Source organism: Gossypium hirsutum, chromosome D09 (assembly GCF_007990345.1).
Source record: "Gossypium hirsutum isolate 1008001.06 chromosome D09, Gossypium_hirsutum_v2.1, whole genome shotgun sequence".
Classification (NCBI taxonomy): domain Eukaryota; kingdom Viridiplantae; phylum Streptophyta; class Magnoliopsida; order Malvales; family Malvaceae; genus Gossypium; species Gossypium hirsutum.
This window is the reverse complement of record NC_053445.1, coordinates 9,320,264-9,332,052: the sequence shown is the minus strand read 5'-3', so window position 1 is coordinate 9,332,052 and position 11,789 is coordinate 9,320,264.

Genomic DNA, 11,789 nt, shown 5'->3' with positions numbered 1-11,789 from the left:
CACAATGGAGAAACAAAAAAGGAGTGAGCAGAGAAAGGTAATGTACATCAATGGTGAAGTAAAAATTAGCAGCAAATTTTTGGTAATGATGGAACAAAAATTATCAAAAAAGATGAAGAAAGAAAGAATGAGAGTAGCAACAATGGGTGAATAGAGGGGAAACACAAATGGAAAAAACTAGTGTTTAAGGGCTTCAACAATGGTGAAAAGGGAAGAAAAATGAGAGAAATGGAGAGGGAAAGTGAAAGGGCCAGTAAAGAGAGAGAAAAGAGTAAAAAATAAAATAATAATAAAAAAGCTCAACAAAAATTTAGTTTAATGTTTAAGATTTTCAGCGTTTGAGTTAGACTGAAATCTGAATAGATTAGCTAGAATATGGACAGCACAAAGTTCAACTAAAAAAGAAATGTGAGCGAGGGGAGTTGAACTTGAGTCTCAAAATCAATTACACTATGTCCTTATTCACTCTTAACCATTCAGCCAATTACTCATTCTTGTTATAAACGCACGAACATAACCTTAAGAGTCAGGGTATGACAACTTTCAATTCATTAACCCAATTTTTTCTAGCTTGATTTCTGGGATGTGACAAGAACTAACCAAATTCATACCAACTAAAACATATAACCATTTATAACTCATCCATTTCAACAATTCAACCAATTTGGCATCCAATTTATCATACCATCCTATACAAACTTCACTTTCAAAATCATACCATTTTACCTTTCATACTCTTCTCATTAACCTTACCATTCCACATTCATATTTGCCACTCTTTCACATGCCAAATACATGTCATTTATCTAAATCTAAACATTCACTCCAACAATCCACAATTTACACCAAGTCACTTCAAACCTACTTGTACCATTTCAAGTTAAACAACCACAATTGACTCCAACATGGCATTCCCTTAGTATCCTTATGCATACATATAAAACTTCACAAAATCACCAATAGGTTAGTCCATTAATACAACAAGATCATAGTACTCAATTCATATAAAAGTACAACCATATCATTTTATATCATGCTATTCAACTCTGCTCATTTTGTAAACATATCAATCTAATAACTTGATACAATTTAACCTGTCATAGCATTTTACAATAATAAGATGGGTTCAACGTATAACAGAGTAACATAGCATTATAACATGTAATATACTATTCAATATATTACCATACACATAAATTCCACAATATTATACCATTTGTATCATGTATTCATCATATAACCATTTGAGTGTGATAATCGTATCTTTTCAATGTCATTTCTCCTTCCCAATAATCCAGTAGCTCGATGAACTATAATGAATAAGTTCAGATACACGGGTAACTACACCACACTAGGTTGCTCATTAGAGCAATAACTACACTACACTAGGGCACCAAAATGCAAAGCCCGCAGACATCATATAATCGGTAACAATAAATCACTCCACCACACCAGTATAACTCGGTAATCCGAAACAAATGTTGGATTTTGATATGACGAGTAATATTTCTATACAATATTTTACTCTGTATCATCTTTTACACATATCTCATACCAACACGCAATTAACCCTATCAGTCATATCATATCCTTTAATACATCTACTCGGGCACTTTTACCATATACGATTCATTCATTTAACTATAATGTATTCAAACACATATCATTTAAGTATATTAACATTCCATATCCATTCAATACATCATATTCATTCATAATAATAATTCTCATACTTTACGATTTAGTTCATAGATGCCAAAATCATCAAATTATATTTAGCTCTATTAAAAGATATTATAATATAGATCAAACATAACATAAACAATGTAGTAAGTTCCATGTGAACTTACCTGGCAAAAACAACAACAAACAATATGTCAGGGACTAATCTGTAATTTTTTTTCTTTTCCTTAATTATTTTTAGATTAATTCAATTCCCAATCTATAATAATTTATTTCAATTTAGAAATTTCAAACATCATATAACATTTTATTATAAACATATATAAATTCAATTTCATTATTTGGATTCCCTTAAATTTTTTCATTATATTCAATTTAGTCGTTGAAACCAAAATTACTATAACTTTGAAATTTGAGCCTCGATTTCGAAATCTCTTTCAATTTCATACTTCTACAACCCTCTATTATCTATAATTATATAAATTTATCAACAATTTCAAAATATTTACACTTTAGTGCCTATGTTCACAATTAACAAAATTTACTTTATAAATTAGTCCATTTTCATATCTAAGCCCAAATTCTAACAAATTAATTCCAATTTCATCAAGCATTCATCAATGAAAACTTTTAAAAACTTTAATAGTTTTAAAAAATGATGCTCGGGTTAGCTAAATCGAGCTGTCACAATCTAAAAAAATATAAAAATCACAAGAAATGGACTAAAATGAACATGCCATGAAAGATATTAAAGTTGGCCAAAATTCTTGGTTCCTTAGCTATGGAGAAACATTGGTGAAGAAGAATAAAAGTACCTCCTCTTTCTTTTCACTTTGTTTCTTTTTATTTTGTTTTTCATTTTAGCATTTTTAATTATAAATTCTAGTAAAATTAACACCAAAAATGTGTTCTAACCGTCCATTATATTATACTATGGCCTAATTGCGATTTAAACCTTAGTTTAATTACTAAATAAGCCTTTTAACAAATAAAAATCTATAGCGATTTAACTTTTACCACTTTTACGATTTAGCCATTGTAACTTAATTAGTCACTAATTTGAAAAAATTACCCATCCAAAATTCAAATCACCTATATAATAAATTTGTAAATATTTAATATTTATAGGCTTGATTTATGGAAACGAGGTCCCAATACCTCATTTTTTGACACTATTGACTTTAGGGTCGTTACACTTGTACATTAGTTAACTATCCATTCAATAAAATTACTAGACTGAAATCCAATATAATACCATAATAGACTCATAAATATTAAATGGTAATATTTACAAATTTGGTCATCAAAAAACGAGGTTCCAAAACCACTGTTCCTGGTACCATTGAAAAACGGGCTATTACATTATGGCATGCCAACTATATTTGACTTTGCCTAAACAACCAATAGGGTAACCAATATTTCAATGACATATTATAAACCAATTCATTATCATAATTCCATACCATTTCCATAAACAATTCATATCACATATCACATGTCATTTAGCAATTCATATCATACTTGTTTCTACTATGCTCAGACCAATTCACAATCTCGACATTCAATAATGTCGTCACATAATACAATTCAAGACAAGTGGTAGTATTACCTTAATAGTTAATATAAAACAAACATGTATATGTATGTATATAATTAGAATGAACTTCAATCATTAAAGTACAAACCAAATTCTCTCGACATCGTTTTTAGCTATGTTCAGAAAATAAATAAATAAAACAATATTAGATTTCATTCAATTCACATTCAAATACAAAGCCAAGTAGATTTTTCATTTTATTCAATTTAGTCCCTATACTCGGGATATGCGTATTTTTCGATATCTAACAGCATATCAAAAATCCGACTTCATATTCTTTCAATAGGGACCTTATACTTTCTATTCATAGCATAATTTCATGACAGGTTTTAAATTTATTCAGTTTTGTTCGTAATGTTTCAAAATTATCTAACAAGCTTAATTAGCTTTACAATTTAGTCTTTATCATTATCTAAGCTTAATATCTATCAATTTCAAGCCTAATTCATCAATTTCTCTACAATGAAAACTTGCTAAAAATTTAAATTTTGAAGAAATTAATACATAGGATAGCTAAATCAAGCTCTCATGATAATAAATCTATAAAAATTTCATAAAATTTAACTTTGTTACCATGAAATTTTGGTATGGTCAAACCTAAGCTTAACAATGGAGTTCCTCCCCCTTTTTTTCTCTTAAAGATGATGGAAGAAGATGAATGTTCATATTTCTTCCAATAACTCAACTTTTATACTAAAATTATATGTTAATTAACTTCAATTAATTAGTTTAATTAAGCTTTATTATACTAATATATATTAGTTAAGCTAGTGGAAAAAACCATTAACATCCACTAATTCATGATATAAAATGGTAAGATAACCATTTTGGTCCTTTGAATAATTGCTATTTAGGCACCTAAGCCTTTTCTAAATAAAAACTCAATAGCGATTGGACTTTTACAATTTATTCCCTAAGTTTTAATTAACTATTTTCTTAGTTAAATTACTTAATTTAATTTCAATATATTTTCATATTATCTTCATAAATATTTATATTTTATCCTTATAGGCTCGATTTATGGAATTGGGGTTTTAAAATCGTATTTTCTGACACCATTAAAAATCGAGTCGTTATAACGAGTTAAAGGGATACTAAAATATCTAAGGAAGTAAATTATACAAGACCTTAATAACATGTTATTGATGATCATATATATGTATTTAGTGTTTATAATGTATATATAGGGTAATAGAGAATTCTCTTGATCATTACCAAACATAGAGGTATTATTAGCACATGGAATTTATGTTTCCTCACACAGGTTATAGTTGATTCAGAACAGGGACCTCAGAGCTTCATTAAAAGAAGTGTCAACACTTTTGATGTAATAGTTTCCATGATTTTTAAATTTTTTGGTTTGTATTTATATATGGTACTCTAATATGACATGTAAATAGGTTATAATTGTAACAACCTGATTTTTTACGATGTCAAAAACAGTAGTTAGGGGGCCACAATTCTGATGATATAGTCGGTGAATATTATTTAATAATATTTACGATTTAATTATATTTTTTATTGATGTTTAAATTGGAAAATTTGGCCAGTGGGTTAGAAATGAAAATGTACGGGCTAAACCATAAGAATTAGTGAATAGCTAGTCAAATGAGTTTAATAAAATTTTGTTCCAGGTTCAAAGTGGTAAATAACCACTCTTGCATGGTAGTATCAGTTGTGTCAATGTTTAGTGGAAACACCTGTTAATTATCTGATACATGAATTAGAGTTGGTTGTAGTTATCTTTGCTTTGAAGATATGGCGACACTATTTGTATGGTGACAAATGTCATGTATTCACTGAATATAAAAGTTTAAAATATCTAATGAATTAGAAGGAATTAAATTTGTAGCATCGAAGATGGCTTGAGTTATTAAAAGATTATGATTTGGTTATTGATTATCACATTGGTAAGGCTAATGTTGTCGCTAATGCTTTAAGTCATAAGTCTTTATTCACCCTGAGAGCGATGAATGCTCAGTTAAGATTAAGTTCAGATGGTTCTATTATTTCTAAGTTGAGAATTAAGCCGTTACTCTTTCAGAGAATTCAATAGTTGCAAAAGAATGATCCAAAATTGATAACTAAGCAGGAGCAAATTCGGAATGGTCTGATGTCAAATTTCAGTATTGATAGTGATGGGAGCTTATATTTCTTAAATCGAATATCTGTGCTGAATGATCCTGAAATTAAAAGAGATATTTTACAAGAGGCTCATAGTAGTGTTTATTCAATTCATTCAGGTGGTAAAGATGTATAATGATTTGAAGTAGAACTATTAGTGGCTAGGAATGAATCGTGAAATCTCAGAGTTTGTCTCAAAATGTCTGGTGTGTCAACAAGTTAAAGCTGAACATAAAGTTCCATCAGGTTTGTTACAACCAATGATGATTCTTGAGTGGAAATTGGAAAGAGTATCAATGAATTTCATCTCAGGATCATCTGTGTCTTTGAGAAAGAAAGATGTTATCTGGGTTGTGGTCAACAGATTGAAGAAGTCAACTCATTTTATCTCGGTAAAAAGTGACCACTCACTTGAGAAGTTAGCGGAATTGTATGTGGCTGAGATAGTGAGATTACATGGTGTACAATCGTCTATTATCTCAGATTGTGATCTACGTTTTTCTTCCAAATTTTGGGGTAAGCTACATGAACCTTTAGGTATCAAACTGAATTTCAATACATCATTTCATCCACAAAAAAATGGCTAGACAAAGCATGTAATTCAAATTTTAGAAGATATGTTACGATGTTGTGTTATGGAGTTTGAAGGTAGCTGGGAAAAATATCAACCCCTGATTGAGTTTGCTTATAATAACAATTATCAGACAAGTATCAAAATGGTGCAATATGAAGCTCTGTATGGAAGGAAATGTAGAACTCTGCTATATCGGTCTAAGTTAAGTGAAAGGAAGTTGGTAGGGACTGATTTAGTTTGTGAGGCAAAAGAAAAAGTTATGGTTATTAAGAACTGTTTGAAGTCGTACACAGATTTAAAAAGGAAATACATTGAATTCCAAATTGGTGAAAATTTATTCTTAAAGGTATCATCTTGGAAAAAAATGTTGCATTTCGACAAGAAAGGAAAGCTTGGTCTGAGAGTCATTGGACCATACAAAATTTGGAAAGAGTTGGGCCAGTAACGTATAGAATAGCGTTGGCACCAGAACTTAAGAAAATTCACAACGTGTTTTATGTATTAATGTTGCATCATTATCGATCTGATCATTCTCATGTAATTTCTTCTAATGAGATTGAGTTACAACCAGATTTATCTTACGATGAAGAATCGGTAAAAAATTTAACTCGGGAAGTAAAAGAACTCTGCAATAAGCGTGTTCAGTTAGTGAAAATTCTATAAAATCGTCATGGTATAGATTAATAAATAAAACCTTAGTACCCAAACCTTTTTATAGGTAAAATTTCGAGGACGAAATTTTCTAAAAGGGGAGAGATGTAACAACCTAATTTTCTACGGTGTCAAAAATAGTGGTTAGGGGGCCATAATTCTAACTATAGAGTCGGAAAATATTATTTAATAACATTTACGAGTTCGTTAAATTGTTTTATTGATGTTTGAATTGGAAATTTTGGTCAACATATTAGGAATGACAGTGTACAGATTAAACCATAAGAGTTAGTGAATAGCTAGTCAAATGAGTTTAATAAAAATTGTTCAAGGTCCAAAGTGGTAAATAACCACCTTTTAGAATGTGACCCAAATTCTTATTTAAATAAAATACAGCGGTAAAATAAAATAAAAGTAAAATCCTTATAGAATTATACTTTTTTTATTTTATTTTAGAATAAGGTTTTTTAAACCTTATTAAACTTCATCTATTTGATATTGATTAGAATAAGGTGTTTCAATCTTACTACACTCCTATTAGAATATGGTTTTACAAGCCTATAAATAGACATAGTCTACCCCTCTTGTAATTATTCGAATTTAACATAGTGAATGATCTTCTCATCTGCCCGTGGTTTTTTCCCAAAAGGGTTTCTACGTAAAATCTGTGCGTTTTTTATTTTTCTCTCTTTTTTTGTGATAAATTGTCATTATCGATGTTCTATTTTTACAAATCGGATAAATTGTCATTACCGACGTTCTATTTTTAAACCACCCTTGCATGGTAATGTCAGTTGTGTCAATGTTTAGTGGAAACACCTGTTAATTTTCATTTAACAATGAAAATTAATATGTTAAGTGTTATAGGTTGAAGTCTATGGAAAGAGAGTCTTATTCTCGTCTTCCTTCATCAAAAGCTCTAAGCTTTCTTGATTAATCGATTTTGCATGTAAGTGTTTTCAAAGCCGATTCTTCATAAGTTTCATTTTTTTGAGATCATTGTATCTCGATTTAGCTAACTTGCATGTCTAATTTCAAAACTATTAAAGTTTGATGTGTTATCATTCATGATTTATATCTGTGTTATCATCTCAATCATGGTAATAGCATCTTTGAAGTATGAAATTCCGTTGTTGGATTGCAACACTAGATTCGCGTTGTGACAAATAAAGATGCAGGCAGTTCTTGCACAGATGGACTTAGAGGAAGCCCTACTAGGGGTAGATAAGATGCTTTCAACATTGACGGAGGAAGAGAAGAAGCGTAAGGATCAAAACAAGTTAACACAGTTACATCTGCATTTGTCTAACGAAATTTGTAGGATGTGATGAAGGAGAAGACTGCCGCTGGATTATGGAAGAGGTTGGAACAAATATGTATGTTGAAAACTCTAACTAGCAAGCTGCATATGAAGTAGCGTCTTTATGCTCATCGTTTGGAGGAAGGTGTGTCTGTGCACGAAACTTAACAGTGTTTAAAGAAATTCTCTCAAACTTGGAGGCCATGGAGGTTTAGTATGATGAGGAAAATCTAAGATTGATTCTACTTTGTTTGTTGCCCCCGTCTTATTCAACCTTTAGAGATACAATTTTATATAGCTGCGAGTCTCTCACAGTTGATGAGGTTTATGATTCTTTAACCTTGTATGATAAGATGAAGAATCTTGTGGTTAAAACCGACTCTCAGGGAGAGGGCCTCATTGTTCGTGCAAGACAAGATCGAAATGCTGATGTTAATGGTGGAAGGACACAGGAACGAAATCCTTACGATAAATATAAGGGTAGATCGAAGTCTTTAAACAGAGGTAAAACTTGTAACTTTTGCAAGAACAAATGGCACATTAAATCTGAGTGCTATAAGCTATAGAACAAGATCAAAAAGGGGGTTGTGAATAAAAATGGAAAACAACCAAAAAATTCTAGTAAAGCTGATGTTGTAGAAGACTACAGCGATAGTGAATTTCTAGTCACTTCTGTCAACAATTCTAAAGTGAGCGGGGAGTGGATCATTAATTCGGGCTGTTCCTTCCACATGAGTCCCAATCGAGATTGGTTTACAACTTACGAAATAGTGTCTTAAGGTGTTGTTTTGATGGAAAATAATGCTTCATGTAAAATTACAAGTGTTGAAACAATTAAAGTTAAGATATTTGATAGAGTTGTCAGAACACTTAGTGACGTACGACATGTTCTAGAATTGAAAATAAATTTAATTTCGTTAAGTACTCCTGATTCAAAAGGGTACAAATACATAGCTGAAAGTCGGGTTTTGAAGATTTTCAAAGGTTCCCTTTTTGTGATGAAAGGGTAGAGAAAGACTGCCAAGTTATATGTTTTGTAGGGTTCTACTGTTACTGGTGATACAGCTACCGCATCCTCTTCCTTGTCAGATGATGATATTACTAAACTTTGGCATATGCGCCTAGGGTATATGAGTGAGAATAGCATGACAGAATTGAGCAAAAGAGGAATTCTTGATGGGCAAGGAATTTACAAACTGAAGTTCTATGAGCACTGCGTTTTTGGGAAGCAAAAGAGAGTTCGATTCACCAGAGGAATCCATAACATGAAGGGAACGTTGGAGTATATTCATTTTGATCTGTGGGGGCCATCCAGAGTGCCTTCGAGAGGTGGAGCTAATTATATACTAACTTTTATTGATGATTTTTCTAGAAAAGTTTGGGCGTTCTTCTTGAAGCAGAAAAGCGATGTGTTTTCTGTATTTAAGTCTTGGAAAACTACGATTGATAAATAGACGGGAAAAAATATAAAATACATCCGCACAAAAAATGGCTTAGAGTTCTGTTCTTATGAGTTTAATAAACTATACAAGTCAGAAGGGATCGTGAGACACTTGACAGTTCGTCATACTCCACAGCAAAACGGCATTGCGGAACGAATGAACAAAACGATCATGGAGAAGGTTCAATATATGTTGTCAAATGCCAACTTACCAAAGTCATTTTGGGTCGAAGTAGCCTCTAATGCATGTTCTTTGATTAACCGATCTCCATCTGTTGCCATTGAGAAAAAGACTCCACAAGAGGTATGGTCTGGTAATCCTGCTGACTATTCTGATTTAAAGATCTTTGGGTGTCCTGCGTATACTTATGTTGATAATGAAAAATTGGAACCGAGATCCATTAAATGTGTTTTTCTTGGTTATAAGGCTGGTATAAAAGGGTATAAGTTATGATGTCCTGAAAATAGAAAAGTTATGATTAGCAGAGATGTTGTTTTTTTTATGAAACTACTATGCTATCTAACTTATCTCTTAAAGGCTCTTCCAATAAAAAAAATAAAAAGAAGGTGGAACATCAGATTAATCCAGAATCTACAACAGAGTTGACTCCTCAAGTCAGTCCAAAAATTAAGAATAGAGTTGCTTCTTCACCATAATACTCTATTGACAAAAACAGAACTAGAAGAAAAATTAAACCTCCAAAATAATATGTTGAGGCTGATCTAGTTGCTTATGCTTTAAATGTGGCTGAAGATATAGATGTAAACCAAGAGCCATCTAATTATTCTGATGCAATCAGTTATGAAGACTCAGAAAAGTGGATGTTTGCTATGCAATATGAGATGGAATCACTCCACAAAAACAAAACATGAGATCTTATGAAACTTCCTAAAGGTAAAAAGGTTGTTCGTTGTAAATGGGTATTTAAAAAGAAAGAGGGGACTCTAAGAGTTGAAGAAACCAGATATAAAGCAAGGCTTGTTGCAAAGGGTTGCAGTCAAATTCCAGGAGTGGACTTCACAGATGTTTTCTCCCCAGTTGTGAAGCATAGTTCGATTCGAGCTTTGCTTGGTATTGTGGCCATGTATGATTTGGAGCTTGAGTAGTTTGATGTAAAAACTTCATTTTTGCATGGAGAACTTGAGGAGGATATTTACATGCAACAACCAGAGGGTTTTACAGTCTAAAAAAAAAGGACTATGTTTGCTTGCTGAAAAAGTTCCTTTACGGTTTGAAACAGTCACCAAGACAGTGGTACAAGAGGTTTGATTCCTTTATGACTTCTCATTATTTTAAAGAAGTAGCTTTGACAGTTGTGTTTATTTAAGAAAAACTGTGATGGTTCTTTTGTGTATCTACTCTTTTATGTTGATGACATGTTCACAGCAGCGAAAGATAAAGGAGAGATAAGAAAGGTCAAAGCCCAACTAAATGAAGAATTTGAGATGAAAGATTTGGGACCAGCAAAAAAGATACTTGGTATTGAGATTCTAAGAGATAGAAAAACAAGTAAATTGTACCTAAGTCAGAAGGGGTACATTGAGAAAGTTCTTTGTAGATTTAATATGGAGAATGCTAAGCCTGTTAGTACTCCTTTAGTAGCCCATTTCAGACTTTCATCAGCTTTGTCTCTACAATCAGATGATGAGATTGAGTACATGTCACATGTTCCATACTCTAGTGCAGTGGGATCTCTCATGTATGCTATGGTTTGTTCACGTCCAGATTTATCATATGTAGTCAGTGCAGTTAGCAAATACATGACGAATCCTAGTAAAGAACATTGGAAAGCAGTTCAATGGATTTTAAGATACTTACGAGGTACTATTGATGTTTGGTTATAGTTTGGAAGAACTAGAGATGGAGTCATTGGTTATGTTGATGCTGATTTTGCTGGAGACCTTGAAAGAAGAAGATCTCTCACAGGTTATGTCTTTACAATCGGAGGTTGTGCAATTAGTTGGAAAGCCACTTTGCAAACTACAATTGCTTTATCTACCACTAAAGCTGAGTACATAGCGATTACTGAGGCTTGTAAAGAAGCTATTTGGTTGAAGGGACTTTTTAGTAAACTCAATAAAGACCTTCAAATCAATATAGTATTTTGTAACAGTCAGAGTGTCATCTTCCTTACAAAAGATCAAATGTTTCATGAGAGAACAAAACACATTGATGTTCGATATCATTTTGTTCGTGATATTATTGCTCGTGGTGATATTGTTGTGAGCAAAATTAGTACTCATGAAAATCCTGCAGATATGATGACTAAGTCACTTCCTATAACCAAGTTTGAACATTGCTTAGACTTGATTGGTGTTCATTGTTGAAGTTAATCCCTTAAGGGTTTTATGGAAGAGGTGGAGAATTTTTTCGATAAGAGTTCGCGATGAAGAACTTGTTCATTAAGAATTCGTGTCA